This window comes from Triticum dicoccoides, chromosome 3A (assembly GCF_002162155.2).
Source record: "Triticum dicoccoides isolate Atlit2015 ecotype Zavitan chromosome 3A, WEW_v2.0, whole genome shotgun sequence".
In the NCBI taxonomy this organism is placed as follows: Eukaryota; Viridiplantae; Streptophyta; class Magnoliopsida; order Poales; family Poaceae; genus Triticum; species Triticum dicoccoides.
The window spans coordinates 719,136,663-719,149,036 of record NC_041384.1 but is presented as its reverse complement, the minus strand read 5'-3'; positions in this window follow the sequence as shown (position 1 = coordinate 719,149,036).

Here is a 12,374-nt window from a genome sequence, read left to right as displayed (position 1 = left end):
TGTTCCGATGGCGACAGTATTCCGGACCCCTCTGATCTGCCCAACCGGGTTGGAATATTCATGACCGGAACACAAGCAGCGCTTCATTCTTCGACAGTCGCGGCAACGATCTCCGGTTCAGCAGCGGCGACGGCTGCCGGGGCAGGAGGCCCTGTGCACCCGCCGGCTCAGGTTCTATCAGAACTATTTGATGCGTTGGATGTGCTTATGATGGAAGTTAATCTGCTAGATCAGGACGTTCACAACACGGAGATTGCAAAGGTAAAGGAACAGATCACCCAGGCCAAGGCGGATCTGGCGGCTGAGGACACCAGGATGGCCGCAGAGCGGGCCGCATTAGACGCACAGGCCTACAGGCTTATGTTGGACCAGAGCGCGTCGCATGAAGTCATGAGGAGGAAGCACCGATCCCGCTTACCTCCAGTTTTCGAGGCCAGAGACCTTTTCAACACTCCAGGACCAAGAGCCGGCAATCCGCTGGAGGGGAACCGGGCAGAAGCCCCTGGGACTGGTGCACCGGTTCAGCCTCGTCAGATGGACCCGCCTTGTCAAAACACCGTTATACCTCAGGATGCTTTAACACCTTCGGGTCACTACTCCAACCCAATGGACAATCTTGTTGCCGCTGCTGCACGGCTGGAGGCCATTCCAATTGAAGGTGACTCGCCGTAGGCAGTAGAGATGCGACGGGTCAAGGAACTTCTGAGGACAGATTTGGCCCAACAGGAAGCGTACTCGTACAGCCGCGACCGGATCCACTCGACCCCCCGTCCAAGCCAGAGCTATAGCAGACATATGGATGAACCAACAGTGTCGAGTAATGAACAACGTGGAGCACCCCATGGAAACAACCCGGCAGGTGGTGCTGATGATGCTTAGGAAGTGGTGAACTGGGCCCGAGCACGCAGGGAGACCGAGTTAGCCGCACAGCATCAGGCTCGCAGCTCACGCCGGTTCGTCCAACCATCTCGATCGAACCTGGTGTTACTTCTAGTTCTTTGGGGGTGCCGTGCCTTATCCCCGCTTTACGCAACGTGCACCTGCCCAAGGATTTCAAAGGCTCGCGCAAGGTACCAAATTACACGGCGGATCAACCTCCAGAGACATGGGTGGAGAGCTATGGGATGGCCATGGAGATGCTTGATGTGGATGACAATGCGTGTGCGAAATACTTCACCATGATGCTTGAAGGAATGGCCCGTACTTGGTTAAAAAGCTTGCCAGCTAATTCTATCAGTTCATGGGCCCAATTACGAGCCCGGTTTATCAGCAATTTCAAGGATACCTGTAAACAGCCTATGTCGATAGTGGACTTAGCTGCATGCGTCCAGGAGGAAGGAGAATCAACGACTCATTGGGTGCGCCGGGTTTCACAACTGTTGCACTCCTCAGACCACATCAATGCTGACACCGCAGTATTAACCCTAGAAGGCAACTGCCGGTTTGGGCCCCTGAAGTTGAAATTGGGACGGATGAAGCGTCATTGCACCGACATGGGGACCCTCATGGACGCTTTGGTGAAATATGCTGATTCTGATAGTACCAAGGATCCCAAATCTGATGATGACAAGACAGGGAAAGGGAAGAAGAACAGCAGCTCCAAAGGTCAGCAGCATCACTGGGTAGGCAATGGCGGAGGAGGCAAGCGTAAAGCGGATGGTAAGATGGACTTTGTGGCTAATACCAACGCACAGGACAATGGCCAGCGACGCAAGGGTAGGCCAAAAAATCGTAATGGAGCACCCAAACCTAATCCAAACCGCCTAAACTATCTTCTAAGCCAGCCCTGTCCAAGACATGGGACGAAGGAGGAGCCAGCAAACCACCTTTGGAGGGATTGCTTTATTATGAAGGAGTTCAAGAATTCTAATAATTTCCGGTATAATCATGAATCTGGTGGTGGCTCAGGGTCCGGGCCGGGTTACGGTGGAGGAAGTTCCGGTTCAGGATTTAATGGTAATCCGGGCGGGCATAATGGTCAAAATAGTCAGAACAACCAGGGTGGTTACAACCAACAGCAGCAACAGTCAGGTTACCAGAGCAACCCAAAGTAGTTGAGTAGTGGGCAGTACCATGTCTTTACCACTAGCTTGGAAAAGCGAGACCGGAAGGTTCAGAGGCGGGCAGTCAACTCTGTTAACCGGCCATACCCCGTTATCTACGTTGGTCTCAACAGCTAATCATATGGAGCAGAGAGGATCACCCACCCCAGGTTGATAATCCGGGTCAGTTGGCTCTAGTGGTGGCACCTCAGGTGGGAGGTTATAAGTTCACCAAGGTGCTCATGGATGGAGGGAGCAGCACTAACATCCTGTACTATGAGACCTTCCGTCGTATGGGACTAACAGATAAGAATCTCAAACCGTCTAATACAGTATTCCACGGTGTAGTGCCTGGTAGATCAGCATATCCCGTTGGTAAGATAGCTCTCGAAATGGCCTTTGGGGATGATCATGATTCTAGGTCGGAGACATTGACGTTTGAAGTGGTGAAAATCCAAAGTCCATATCATGCCCTGTTTGGGCGACCGGCATACGCCAAGTTTATGGCTCGGCCCTGTTATGTGTATTTGCAGCTCAAGATGCCGGGTTACAAGGGGACAATCACGGTTCACGGAAGCCACAAAATCGCTTTGGAATGCGAGGAAGGAGATGCGGCTTATGCAGAGTCGGTTTGTGCCACCGAGGAGTTGAAGTACTATAAAGACAATGTTGATCCGGCGGACATGACTCCGTTGAAGAAGCCAACTACAGAGCATGATCCGGCCCTGAAGTTCAAATCGGCAGCAGAAACTAAGCTTGTTGACTTCGTACCTGGCTATTCGTCCAAGCAGTTCAGCATTAGTGCCAACTTGGATCCGAAATAGGAAAGCGCGCTGATCGAGTTCATCCGTGAGAATCAGGACATTTTTGCATGGAAGCCCTCTGACATGCCAGGTGTACCGAGGCAACTCGCTGAGCACACACTTAATGTGGATCCTAAATATAAACCGGTGAAACAGTTCCTCCACCGGTTTAACGAAGAAAGACGCAAGGCTATTGGAGAAGAGGTAGCCAGGCTCTTAGCAGCTGGCTTTATTGTTGAAGTTTTTCACCCCGAGTGGCTTGCCAATCCGGTGCTGGTCCTCAAGAAAAACGGCACCTGGCGCATGTGTGTGGATTACACAGATCTTAATAAAGCTTGTCCAGCAGATCCTTTTGCCCTCCCCCGTATTGGTCAAATTATTGATGCTATGGCGGGTTGTGAGCGTTTAAGTTTTTTGGATGCGTATTCTGGCTATCATCAGATCAAAATGGCAGTTAAGGACCAGGAGAAGATAGCATTTATAACTCCCTTTGGAGCCTTCTGCTATGTGTCTATACCCTTCGGGCTCAAGAGTGCCCAGGCAACTTACCAACGGTGTGTACAAAATTGTCTTCACAAGCAGATTGGCCGTAATGTACATGCTTACGTGGATGATATCGTGGTTAAATTCAGGGAGAAGGAGACTCTGATTGATGATTTGAAGGAAACCTTTGATAACCTGCGAACATACAAGATCATGCTTAATCTGGACAAGTGTGTCTTTGGTGTACCGGCGGGCAAGCTATTGGGTTTTCTAGTGTCCAACAGGGGAATTGAGGCTAATCCGGAGAAGATCACGACTATCACCTCCCTGGCTAAACCGAAGTGTATCAATGATGTTCAATGCCTGGCAGGCCAGATTGCTGCGCTAAGCCGGTTTATCAGTCGCCTGGGTGAGAAGGCAATCCCTTTGTATTAGATGTTGAAAAAGACGGATCAGTTTGTCTGGAGTTCTGCTGCTGATGGAGCATTTGAGGACTTAAAGCGGCAATTCGCCAATCTACCTGTGCTCGCCGCTCCCGTTGACATGGAGCCTTTACTGCTATATGTTGCTGCTAATGTTCGGGCGGTCAGCGTAGCTATTGTGGTGGAGCAAAAGGTAGCATTGATGTTCATAAAGTACTCCCTCCGTCCCAAAATTCTTGTCTTAGATTTGTCTAGATACGGATGTATCAAGTCACATTTTAGTATTAGATACATCCGTATCTTGACAAATCTAAGACAAGAAATTTGGGACAGAGGGAGTAGTTGAAAGTAATCTATAAGAAATCAGTGTCAACCTCTCACATGTTTTGGTCAAAAGAGGAATTTAGAACCGTCATTTGGCACACAAAATTCACATGCAAGATCACCCAGAAAGTTGTACTACTAGTACTAGTAGTGCGTGTTAGATGAAAAAACATGATCAAGATCGAGAAAAAGATCGTCAAGAAGAGATATTACCTAGACTTGCTTAATGAGGGATCCCGGAGAGGGGGACTTGGACAGGGCGATGGCTTTGAGCTTGTCTACGGTAGTCTCGGTGGGGTGCTTGCGCTTCTTCGTACCATGAGCCTCGACGGTTTTGGCCGGAGCCATAGACATTACTTCGGCCAGTGCTCCAACGTCCATCAAGAAACTGTCAAATAGAAATAAAAGAAAAGAAACCATAATCACAAACCCAAAAGAAGAAAAGAGAGGGAGTTATAGGATCAGTCTCGGGGTTGCAAGACCGGGCCTTGGCCAGAATCAACACCATTGATGCGCTCACCTTTCCTTCTTTGGGAGAGAAGAACAATGGCAGAAGCAGGTCGGGGTTTTCTTGAAGAAATGAGGAACAAGATGAGGCAGAAGCGAGGGTTGGGTAGAGAGGAAGCTGAGAGAGAAGAGTGAAATGATGGTTGCTTCGTCCGTCCAACTTACTACCGGAAAGGAGGGGGTTTTGTGATTTGACGGCTCATTGGGCATTACTGCGGTGCTTTGATCGGGGTAGTGTACCGTCACTCTACTATGGAGTAATTTAGTGCATGGCAGGTGGACCCCGATGCTAGCTGTCCCACACGTCGGCGAAAGTGAGTAATTTAGTGCATGGCTGGAGGAGGATCCGCAGGGTAGAGCATGTCCACTATTTTTCAAAAGAAAAAATGATTACAGCAAGCGTTTCCACTCTTACGACGGAGGAGTGCGAAACACGGCAGCCACTTGAACATACACAGTGCTCCTACTACTAGGCATGTGCAGTGATTCATAGATCAGTACTACACAATCTTGTTGCTAGTGTAGTAAGATATGATGATAACAAATGATGTTGTGCGCATGTCAACTACTCCTATATGTAACAAATACACGAAGAGGAAACAACTATATTGAGATGAGAATGCAACCAAACACACCCACACGCTTTGTGCTACAGTGACTGATCTGCACCGTCTGAGTTTGATCCAACGGTCATGTTGCGCCGAGACATGGACATGCCCACGCAGAGGGCACCTAAACACCACCAAAGTCCCTCTGCTTCTGAAGGCACACGACATTGGTGATGCAGGGTGTAACCACCCGCAGAGCCCGCTCCCGGTCGACGGGAGCCAGCTCGTCAAAGACGGCGTCCAATGGCACGAATGGATTCCAATGACGGAGCCCTAAAAGGATTCGCCCGGCAACGGCGACGGCAGCCCGCAACCCCTCCTTGTCCAGCTCAGCCCCCACCATCGCGCGGAGATGGCTCAGCTCCTTGGAGATATAGGTGAAGAAGGAGACCAGGTCAGGAAGCCGCAACTCGTTGAAGTCGAACGGGTTTAGCCGACGGCCGGCATCGTCGCGCTGGCACGACGGTAGGCATCGCGCAGCCGCAACATGTGAGTGGCAACTTGGTTCACCAAGTGGCTGAGGCGATCCTGGACCTCGTCACGATCGGCCCGCTCGTGCTCCAGCCAGCTCCCCTGACGGCCTATCGTATCTCCCGCTTTCTGCAGCAACACCGCCGACGCCTCGAGCATCTTTGTGGTGGACGCCTGCCGCTTTTGAAGCTCCGTGAACTCCCGCACATAACGGAGGAGCATGGCACTCCTCTCCTCCTTGAGCTCACGAAGCTCCACGTCCTTGGCCCTGAGCTCCGCATCCTTGGCATGGGCTCCTGTGTCAGGAGCCTCATCTCGGACTTCGTGATCTGCTGCGCCGCCATGGCACCAGGTAGAAGCAATGGGGAGAGGAAGCAAAGGGGGCGAAATGGCGGAAAGGCAATGCAATCTATGGGAAGGCGGAGGGAGCGGGGAATCTTTTGGTTTTCACCATGGTAAAACACCTGTCAACGACTTCTCACATCAGGGAGCGGTGGGTTTTTACAGGCAGAGTCATCATGACTAATTGCTGCCGCGCCTGCTCCCGTCAATCAAAAAATGAAAAATCCTGCCGCGCCTGCTCCCGTCAATCAAAAAAATAAAAATCCTGCCGCACCCAAACACCAGAGCAACGCCGCGGTGGATATTTATATTTACCTGCCGACAAGTAGATAAAAAAAGGGGTGAAAAAACAAATGTGGCGGCGGCCTAGCTAATCGGTCGAACTAGCCCAACTAGCTAGCGACGTGCTTCACTGATGTACTCAGTGGGAAAGGTGGTCTTTCGTGATTTGACGACTCATTTACTTGCTTTGGCACTATTATTGAGGAGGACCCAGAAAACGCGCGGTAGGGCGTCCCACGTCAGGAAGAATATATGCGTGCACCACTCGAGAGGACCCCAAAACCGCGCGGTAGGGTGTGCCACGTCTTGGCACGGAGGAAAAATGTGCGTGTAAAAATATGCTGTATCAGACGTAGTACCTATGGTTCGACCTCGGGACCCAGCCAGTCGGTCGAAAACATCCCACTAGCCACACAGCTTCATCACGCAAACGTGGCATGGAGGATAGATGTGGTTAGCTCCGTCTCGACCGGCCACAACATCTCTTGTTCTAGGCGATTCTTCTATTTTCCAAGCTTTTTTTAGTTGTAATAACACCACGGCAAGCTAGCGCCGCTCTTCGTGTGTGCCTGTGCAAAGGTTAGATGATGGAGAGAAGAGAGATCGAGATTGCAAACCTGGGACCCACCAGTAAGTGAGACAACGGTCATGCACGTGTTGACGAGGCACTCCCTCTACTCTACTCAACGAAAGTACTGCATAAATAAAATCAAGTTATGGGACAAAGCTAACAACCGTTCGTTTTTTCAGGCTATCGACTTATGCTTTGTAGTCCAGGTTGCCAGTTTGAATCTCGTCTTTCAGATTTGTTAGTTTTAGGTCCAAATTTGATTAACGACTAGTGGGACCCCCGTGTGTTGTTCCGATATTTCAGTGTAGGATGGTTTTTTTGAACAAACACTTTGCGCGGTTAGACAAGTAACAGCATGAGTTACACGTATTTTGCAAGTTTACGAACAAAAATGACAGCGGCATAGAATATCACATCCACCCCGCAGCTTAGATACTATGGTGATACAAGTTTTTACACCATTGGAAGTGATATCCAATGGCTTGGGAGTAGTCTTTGTAATTATGCGCAATTTCCAAACTCTCCAAAGGTTTTTTGCAAATAGAACATTCAGGCCTCGTGTGTGCCACTGCATCTTCGATCCAACGGCTCCCCGGTGCTCATATTAGGTGCTCCCCATAGCTTAATTACCCGCTACGGTGATATGAGCATCTAGGTCGTATGATCAGTGATCAGATGGCACATGCGTAGTACTTGTACTTTCTGCGCATTTCCCAAACTCTATCAGCCGTATATTGCAAAAACATTCAAACCTCCTATTGTGGGCCGTTAGATCTCAGTGAACTCATATCGCCATAGAATCTATGGTGCGGGAGCACCTCATACTCTCCCGTGCGAGAAAACATAAGGTGCTATCGCAGCTTGGATGCTACGGTGATACGAGCTTGGAGGTCGTTTGATTTGAGATCCAATGGCATCTGAGCAGTCTATGTGCTTGTAAGCAGTTGCCGAACTCTTTTGGAGCTTTTCTGCAAAAAAACCATTCGAAACACCGAGGAGGTGTTGGGTCACAAATCCAACGCCTCCGAAGAGCTTGTATCACCAAAGCATCTAAGGTGTGGTAGCACATGATATTCTTACATACAGGAGAATATGATGTCGTCCTTCATCTTAGATGCTACGGTGATACGAGCTTCGAGGTTGTTGGATATGGGATCAAAGGGCATCTAAGTAGTTTTTTTACAAATTGTGTGCAATTCTCAAACTCATCAAGGTTTCCTGCAGAAATATTAAGACACATCATGTGAGCTGCTATATCTCAGATCTACAAGCTCCAAGCAACTCGTATCGGCATATAGCATCTAAGGTATGGGGGCACATGATATTCTCCCGGGGAGGAGGGGTGGGGGGTGCACAACCAATCGGTGGCTGGGAGGGTGGGGACAAATATAATCTAAACAACCCTAAACAGAGCTCCACAATTTTATCTAAGGTCGAGGGGTTGACCCCCGACAATCATAGCTCCGCCTAAACAGAACATTTGCATGTACTGTAGTAATAGACTTAATATTCATGTTTCAGTTTCATGTTCATTTTAAATATTGAACTGAGGACCATGGATGTCTTACATTTTACTCCCTTCGTTCCCAAATATTAGTCTTTTCAGAGGCTTCAAATGGACTAGCACATACGGATGTATATAGACATATTTTAGAGTCTAGATTCACTCATTTTGCTCCGTATGTAGTCACTTGTTGAACTCTCTAAAAGACTAATATTTAGGAATAGAAGGAGTATTTTTGAATTTGTGTCGTACATGCATGGTTTGGAAAAATAGATGCACTATACTTATTGGATTGTTGTTGTGTTCTTACATGTGTGTCTCTGTGTGTGTGTGTGTGTGTGTGTGTGTGTGTGTGTGTGGTCATATGCTTGATACATACAAAGTTTTCTCACCTCCATGTTGTTCATCTTTTAAATTTGAATTTGCATTTGAAAACTTACTAGGGATACCATGAAATGTGAAATCCACGTTGAGATCACTATATCACAAACTCACTCTAATTCAACAACTCGTCGTAAATCAATTACCACGTTGAGATTAGTATTTGCAAGGAAAATACGGGTATTGTAATATACATAGATTCGTTCGGCAATTTAAAAGGTTCCTTTCATATTCTCGAATGGTAGGAACCAACGGCGTACCAGCCAGACCTTGGCTCGTGTTGATCCTAAAAAAAGCGGGCTCGTGTCCTTCGATGGCGTGCGTGGTACGCACATTAGGCAACTCCATTACCCCAACCAGTCGAGCCTCAGCGTTTCAAGTCAAAATATCTGGCGGCCAAAATTCTAGCCCTAGGAAATTCCCCTCATGTCCCCGGTCCATAATGACTACCGATGAACAACGGAGGGATGCTTTAGTACCTAGACAACGTTACCTACCGTGCCGAGCACGGTTCAATTCCCTCGGTCGCCGCTCGTCAAGGTCACCCGTCAACTGCATTGCCTAGTACTACTACTACTACTACTACTACTACTACTACTACTACTACTACTACTACTACTACTACTACTACTACTACTACTACTACTACTACTACTACTACTACTACTACTACTACTACTACTACTACTACTACTACTACACCAGGATGAGCACAGATTTGAGCCCGTTTGTTCGTGCCTAGTACTTGAGTTAATATATCAGGCAATGCACTGGTACGGAGGGATTATCCTTTTACTCTGCATATATAACTTGTCTGAAGTCTAACTAAGCAAAAATGTTTGACCAAATCCTTTCTTAAGAAATACAACATGACAGATGTATGGCTTGAAAATTTATTGCATGATGCAGGTTATGATATTGTTTCGAATCCTGGATAAGTGATCATAAATTCTTGAAACTAAGCATGGTCACGTGATATGGCACAAATGTTACTTCGTAAGTTTTTTCTTCAATTTGAGACAAGCTGCTTATGACAAGTTGCACAAATGAAGAGCCAAGTTATTTTGGAAGAAAGGCCTGTCACATTAAGGCGAACGCTTTCACTATTGAAACCGTGGGTGTTTACGTGCCGCCACGAGTCCCCGCTTCTCATCGGCAATCGGTAGGTGCCATCCGAGCAACCGTGTGAGTCGACGGGAGGCGTGCAAGCAGACCGCTGCACCGACTGTCAGGGAGGCGTGCGAGCAGACCGTTGTGCAGGCTCACCGGGAGACGAGCCCTTTGACCAGGCTCCGCCTCCCATCGTCGTCCCAACTTCTCCCACTATTAATGTCGCCAGCGCCGCAGTTTAAAATCAACCCCACACTACCCGGTACTCCCTCCTTTTCGGTTTATAGGGCTTATCTCAAAATATTAGTTTTTCCATTTTATAAGGCTCAATTTTGTTTTTTCCCATCACATGTTCAGATTCCAAGGTAAATTAAATCATTGCATGCAAGTATTAAGAGAAAATTGAGCAATGCATGTAATTTATGCATGCATGCATTGCAATTAATGCATTGGTAAACATATTTTTTTGAGAAAAACAAGAGCATTAATTGGGTGCTTTTGCAAACTACAAAAAGTATTCCACCACTCACCATCTACCTTGGTTGGTGAGATTTTTGAATTGAGCCTTATAAACCGGAAAGGAGGGAGTATTGCTACAATCCTCTCTCTTCCTCTCCGATTCTCCTGTCGTCTACCTGCAACTAGCCTGACCTAAACGTACGCCATGCCGCATCTCGATGGTCTGCCCTTAGTGTTCCAGTTTCCCGAGGAAGACACCCAGCCGGAGTCTCAAGAACATAAGGCACTTTGGGACGAGCTTGAACTGGCCTTGCGGGAAGACGCCGCACCTGTCCCCGCTCCCGTTCCGGCTCCCGTCACCCCGACTGCGTCAGCGCCCATCCCCGTGGCATTGATGGGCTGGGAGCCGCACATTGTCGCCGAGCTTGATCCCACGGGGTTCCACGAGGTGCCCGCCGACTTTCACGCGCCCGTGCACCTGCCAGCGCATGCGCCTGCGTGTGCACTGACGCGCATGCCCGTGCCGGTGCCCGTGCACCTGCCAGCGCCTGCGCCTGCGCATGCACTGACGTGCGCGCCCGTGCCGGTGCCCGTGCACAGGAATGTCTCCGCCGCGTCGTTGATAGCGCCTGTCCCCGTGCGGGTGCCAGTGCCCCCCTCAGCGGCATGGATGGCCACCGTCGACCGCTTTCTTGCACCAACGCCAGTCGCCTCCTCCCGCCAGTCGACTCGCTCCGAAGTCCAGAACATTTTGGCCTTCCTTGAAGCTAGGCCAACGTCCAGGAGTACGCCAACAACGGCGCCGTCGCCGTCGGTCAGTGGCCCGACGACACACAGAGCACGGCAGAGGAGCCGCTTCCCACCGCGAGACGCCCCCGCCGCCGCCGCGTAATCTAAATTTGCCATGAAAAATGTTCGGATTGCCATGCTTAAAATCCAAACGTTTATCATTTCCGTTTATTTTATATCGATCGTCGTATAATTTAAAGTCGGAGTCAGACTGAACGAAATGTATGGTTTGATCGATTGAATGTTCTGCTAGAGCCGTATCAAATTAAATATAAAACGTCATCAAGCCACATGTATGCCTTGTCATCCAGCAACCTAGACTGCTTCAATGTCGAGCGCTCAACACGTTTAGCGTGCAGTTAATTTCATGCCAAAAATAGTGCTAATCACATGACAACACACAAATAATATACTAGTAGTTAATATCCGCATGCACTTAATATACATCCAAATTAACGTGCATTGCACGTACACACTGACTAGTGCTGCTAGTATGTGAAACTGGTGCCGTGACTTGTGAACGCGTCCAGATATGGTCAACGGCAACATCGCCCGCGAGTTCTTCCTGTTTGCCCGTGCGTCTAAACGCAGAAGGGAGGAGAGAGAGAGAGCACACATGGAACCCACCAGTAAGTGAAGACGTGTAGATATATTTTGTGCGTGGGAGGAAGCAAGGTCAACCGATCACATAGGGTCGCCGTGCGATCGAAAGAGTGAGACGGGTTGGAGAGAGTGACCTAGATAGACGATGTGCGTGAGAGAGTATACAATGTGAATAGGTCGAATTGGGCTCAAACATGGTGATATATCGTTTTTGTCCGAGAAAGAGCGAGGTCAATCGATACATACGGAGAGAGAGAGAGATTGAGTGAGCGTGGCCCACCATGAGGTCGAAAGAGTGGTGGCGGCTTGGATGGACTGACCTAGATAGACAATCTGCGTGAGAGAGTATAGAGTGTGTCGATCGAGGCCCGAACAGGGAGATATATCATTTGTGTGTGAAAGAAAATGAAGTTAAACGAGACTCGGATAAAGAGAGCGAGATTGAGCGAGTGTGGCCCGCCGTGAGGAAGAAAGAGTGAGACAGTCTCGAGGGAGTGACCTAGATATACAACGTGCGTGCGTGCGCATGCACGAGAGGTTGGGGGGCTAGATAGGCAATGCATGCATTTAGCGCGAGAGGGTGAGAGGGAGAGGGGGGGCGAGATCTCGACATGGGGTGCAATGGCGGGTGTGTGAGGTAAATACATTTGGTAACAAAGTGGAAAAAGGGGTT